The following is a 6,000-nucleotide window of genomic DNA, read 5'->3' as shown; positions in this document are numbered from 1 at the left end:
GGAACTGAGATGAACAAGGTGAAGATTTGGAATTGTCCTCAAACTGCTGGGGGAGTGGCCACCCTGCCAGGCCCCAAGGCTTTGTCAGACCCCTCCCTTTCTGAGGCTGGGCAGTTCCTCTAAGTTGACACATCCTGTCCCTCCGCAGCCCCCGTTGGCCCTCTCCCCCCATCATTCTGGGTGCCCCCTCTAGTGGACGTGGGCACCTCTCCAGATTGACCCGTGGGAGGCCACACTCTGCATGGAGGAAGAATGGGGTGTTGGGCCTTCCTGTTACCCCGGACAGGAGCGGCATGGAGGGGGTCTGCCTCAGGGCTGACTCGGGCCACCGGTGGTGTGTGAGTTCTCAACTTCAAGCAGGAAAGATTTTACAACACAAATCCGGGTGATTTTTGAGAGTGTGTTTATTAAAGCTGGGACAGTGAAACAAGGAAGGGCTTAGGGTAGAAGAAGCATTGAGGGAGCCTAGGCAGGGCTCTGCTTTGGCCCTTAAAAACATTATAGGAAATGCAAAACCTCAACCCAACTGGATGGCTGTAAACTGTTTGGCCATTAAAACTATCTGTGTCAGTTTCCCTATTCCACTTGCCCTGGTTTACTAATCTGTCTCATTCCCATCATGTGGGGGATGCAATTACACCCCCAAAAAGGGCAGGAAAGCCCTCCTTCTTAAGGCTGGCAGTCAGGAGGGGCAGCAGGCCCGGCTCAGACCAGCCCTCTGCGCGGCACTTGACTTCTGTGCACCGCAGCCCTGCAGCCCCCGCCGTGACCTCCACCCACTTTGGCCAAGTTCAGAGCACTGTCTCCAGCCCAGCAGCATGCAAGGCGGGGCCTCAGAGCCAGAGCATGGCCTCCTCTCTGGCACACAAATGTGGCAGCCTCCTGACGTCAGAGGTTCAAGTCCACCCTCCTGGCCTCTGGGCCTCACCCTGTCACCTCCCAGGGGAGGTCCCCTCCCAGGCAGGCTGCTCACAGCCCAGTGCCTGCAGGACCTGCCCCGCCAGAGGGATCGGTCACTGATAGTGGAACGGTTACTGCACACAGGCCTGGGCTGGCTGGGGACGGGGGACTCCTCTCCCGAAATTCAGCACATGAGGGTGCTGGACAGGAAACAGTCCAACAAGCCCAACCTGTGGCCAGTGGGTCTTCTTAAAAGACACCGAAGCAGGGAAAGGGTGCTGGAAAACCAAGTGAAAGACCCGGAGAAACAAATGCTTACAGACACAAAGCATTAACTCAGGGTGGGTCTCAAACACAGCATGGCGAACTGCAAAGCTTAAAAAATAGAAGAAATCCTCACAGCCCTGGGGTGCACAAATAATTCTTTAAAAGGGCATGAAAAGCCCAGCTGGTGTGGCTTAGTGGTTGAGCGGCAGCCTCTGAACCAGGAGGTCACAGTTCGATTCCCAGTCTGGGCACATGCCCGGTTGCAGCTAGGTCCCCAGCAGGGGTGTCAGGAGGCAGCTGGTGGATGTTTCTCATTGATGTTTCTCTCTCTCCCTCTCCCTTCCTCTCTCTGAAATCAATAAAAACATATTTTTTTTAAAAAAATTGTAAAAAGCATAAGTATGAATATAAAAGAAAAGGCTGGTAAGCTGGATTTCATAAATATAAACATTTTTTGCTGTTTGCATGCCACCAGCGAGGACAGGAAGGGCGAGCTGTGCAGAGACAGTGCTCAAAACGCGCACATCTGACGGAGAACTGTATGTCAGTTACTTTGAACCTTAAAACTCAATGAGTTTTAAAAGCCCAGTTTTCTTAAAATGAGCAAAATAGCTGAACACACTCCATGTGGGAAAATACACAAATGGCCACAAGTATCGCTAGTCAGCAGGGAAATGCCAGTCAAACCCCAGGGAGATGCCACTTGGAACCCATTAGAATGACTCTGTGCAGAAAGGCTATGTGATCAGTGACCCCAAAACTCAGTGGCATAACACAAGCACTTACTATGCTCATAAGTTCTGTGGGACCAGCAAGGACAGCTGTTCTCTGCTCCATGGTGTCCAGAGCCTCAGCTAGATTAGGACTCTGCAGCTGGAGTCACCTGAGACTCCTCACAGCGCTGTCGCCTGGGCTAGTGGCTGGAACCACAGGGGCTTCTCAGCATCTGTCTCCATCTCTACATGGCCTCTCCAAGGTGGCAGCTCAGGCTCCAGAAAGGGCAGGTTGATAGAGACAGAGATGGTGACAGAGACAATAATAGTGACAGTTACAACGAGAGATAATGACAGAGACAGTTACAGTGACAGACACAGAGACGGCGAAGTGACAGAGACAGTGACAGAGACAGAGACAGTGACATAAGAGAGACAGGGACAGAGGCAGAGAGAGACAGACACTGTAGGCATGAGAACAACACTGGACACTCTTGCCTTTCCTCATCCAGCCTGGGAAGTCACACAGCCAGATATCTGCCACATCCTTGTCATCACCGAGAGTCACTAAAGCCAGCCCACGTCAAGGGGAGGAAAATTAAACTCCAACTTCTGTGGGAGGAGTGTCAGAATTTGTGGACGGTTTTAAAGCTACAGCACAGATGAGAGCTGGGAGCCATCCACATGCAGGAGCAAAGGCAAGTCCAACCCAGAGAAGCACATGGTGACTTTCAAAGTTTTTGAGGAGAGTCTGCAACTAATGTTTCCCAAAGCACCACCTCTCCTACTCAAGACGCACTCTGAACTTCTGTCCTACTCTGTTCCACTGTATTCTGTTCCTCCCTGTTTAAGAAAACACAACCCACTAAAATGTGTTACTTCCTGTTTGAAAACACTAACCAAGAAGCTATGTCAACCATTAACCTCTATAGGCCTAATAACCTAACCTTAAATATTTAAAGCACCCAGCCTGGTCTGTAGATTCAACGCAAGCCCCACGAGAACCCAGCATGTTATTTTGGGGATATAGACAATCTGGTTCTAAAGTTTATATGGAGGCAAAAGACCCAGAACAGCCAACTAAACAATGAAGGGGGAGAACAGTTGGAGGACTGATGCCCCCGACCTCATGACTGACTGAAAGCTGCAGTCATCAAGAGTGTGGTTACTGGTGGAAGAACAGACGCACAGGCCCACGGAGCAGAACAGGAGCCCAGAAACAGGCCCCAGAAACAGGGTCAACTGATCTCTGACAAAGGAGCAAAGGACAGTCTCCTCAATAAATGGTGTTGGAACCACTGGATATTCACGTGCAAAACACTGAAGCTGCACACAGACCTACACCCTTCACAGAATTAACCTAAGATGGATCACAGACCTAAATGTAGTAACAAAACTATAAAACTCCTAGAAGATAACACAGGAGAAAACCTCGGTGACTTTTTAGATGCAACACCAAAGACACAACTCATGAAGGAGGAAATTGATGAGCTGAACTTAATTAAAATGATAAACTTCTGCTCCAGAAAAGACAATACTGAGAGAATGAGAAGACAAGCCTCAGAGGGTAGAGATATTTGCAAAAGACACATCTGACACAGGACTGTTTTCCAAAATATATAAAGAATTCTCAAAACCGGTAAGAAAACAAACAACCCGATTAAAAGCGGGCCAAGGCCCTCGCAGACCCCTCACCGAAGATGCACAGGTGGCAAATCAGCAAATGCAAAGACGCTCCACATCCCATGTCATCAGGCAAATGCAAATTAAACGACAATGAGACTCCCCTGCACACCTATCAGAACGGCCACAATCCAGAGCGCTGACAACACCAAGTGCTGGCGAGGCCGCGGAGCAGCGGGAAGGCTCGGTCACTGCTGGTGGGAACGCAGACGGTGCGGCCACTTTGGAAGACAGCTTGGTGGTTTCTCACAAAAGTAAATACTCGTAGGATCGAGCTGTCACGCTCCCTGGTGTTTACCCCAAGGAGCTGTAGGCTGGTGTCCCCACAGGAACCTGGGAACGTCGGAGATCTTGCTCTCTAGCATGTCAGCAGTTTGGCTTAAATAAATTCAGAAAAAATATTTTTAAAAAAGAAACCTGAGAATTAAAATGGCAATAAATAAGAACCTATCAATAAAAACCTTAAGGACTTTAAGGGAGAGATTGGCAGCAATACAGTCATAGTTGGGGATTTAACACCCCACTCACTTCACTAGGGAGATCTTCCAGACAAAAAGTCAACACAGAAACAGTGACACACTAGATCAGATGGATTTAATTGATATTTACAGAACATTTCACCCCAAAGCTGCAGAATATAAATTCCTCTCAAGTGCACATGGGCCATGCTCAAAGATAGACCACATGTTAGGACACAAAACAAGTCTCTATAAGTTCAAGAAGATTGAAATCATATCAAGTATCTCAGATCACAAGGGCATGAAATTAGAAATTAACTACAGTAAAGACACTAAAAACATTCAGACACAGGGAGACTAAATAGCATGTTATTAAATAATGAATGGGTTACCAATAAGATCAAGAAAGAAATCAAAAACTTCCTGGAAACAAATGAAAATGACACACAACAACCCAAAATCTATGGGACACAGGAAAGCAGTCCGGAGAGGGAAGTTCATAGCACTGCAGGCCTACCTCAAAAAGCAAGAAAAATTTTTAGTAAACTATCGAAACCTACAGCCTACAGAATTAGAAAGCTCCCCTGTGAGGCCGTCCAGACCAGGGCCTTTGTTTGCTGGGAGGTTTTTTTTTGGGGTTTTTTTGTGGTTTTTTTAAAATATATCTTTATTGATTTCAGAGAGAGGAAAGGAGAGGGAGAGAGAGAGATAGAAACATCAATGATGAGAGAGTCATTGATCGAGCCCGCAATTCCTGGGCATGTGCCCTGGCCGGGAATCAAACCTCAATCGCCTGGATCCCAGGTCGAGACTCAACCGCTGAGCCACACCCGGCTGGGCTGCTGGGAGTTTTTTTATAGCTGCTTCGATTTCATCAGTTGTTATTGCCCTATTCAGGTTTCCTGATTTTTCCTGATTCAGTTTTACATGGTCTCACTCACATGTGGAATCTAATAAACAAAATAGACTGAGGAACAAAATCGATCCAGAGACAGAGAAGCATGGAACATACTGATGGATCTCAGTGGGAAGGCAGGGGGTGGGGGAGTGGGTGGGGAGGGATTAACCAAGGAATTTATATGCTTATATGTAACCCATGGACACAGACAATAGTGTGGTGAAGGCTTAGGGGGAGGGGTGCCGGGGGGGGGGGGGGGATAGTGTGGTGAAGGCTTAGGGGGAGGGGATGCGGGGGGGGAAGGGGGACATCTGTAATACTTTCAACAATAAAGATAAATTTTAAAAATAAAATAAAAATAAAAAACAAACCTGGCCCTAGCTGGTTTGTCTCGGTGGTTAGAGCGTCAGCCCTCAGACTGAAGGGTCCCGGGTTCAATTCCAGCCAAGGGCACGTACCTCAGTTGCAGGCTGAATTCCTGGCCTCTGTCGGGGTGCGTGTGGGAGGCAACCAGTCAATGTGTCTCCTTCACATTGATGTTTCCCTCTCTCTCTCTCCCTTCCACTCTCTGAAAAACAATGGGAAGAGTATCCTCAGGTGAAGATTAAAAAAATTAATAAATAAATTTAAAAACAAGCCTGCACACAGATGCTCATAGCAGTTTTATTCATAATTGACAGAACTGGAAGCCACCAAGGCGTCCTTCAGCAGGTGGATGGATAAATCAACTGTGGTCCATCTGGACAGTGGAATATTATTCAGCACTAGAAGAAATGAGCTGTCAAGTCATGGAAAGATGTGGAGGAAGCCCCGGCTGGTGTGGTTCAGTGGTTAGAGCATTGGTTTGAGGACCGAAGGGTTCGATTCCTGCTCAAGGGTACATATCTGGGTTGCAGGCTCGATCCCCAGGTCTGTGGTCCAGGTGGATGCAGGAGGAACCAATCAATGTGCCTCTCTCACTTCGATGTTTCTCTCTCTCTCTCCCCCTTCTTCCCTCCCTTTCACTCTCTAAAAATCAATGGAAAAATATCCTCTGGTGAGGATTTTTTTAAGAAGATGTGGAGGAACCTCACACGCACGT

The sequence above is a fragment of the Miniopterus schreibersii genome, assembly GCF_964146895.1.
Source record: "Miniopterus schreibersii genome assembly, chromosome: 10".
NCBI lineage: Eukaryota > Metazoa > Chordata > Mammalia > Chiroptera > Miniopteridae > Miniopterus > Miniopterus schreibersii.
Note: the sequence above shows the minus strand (reverse complement) of the source record.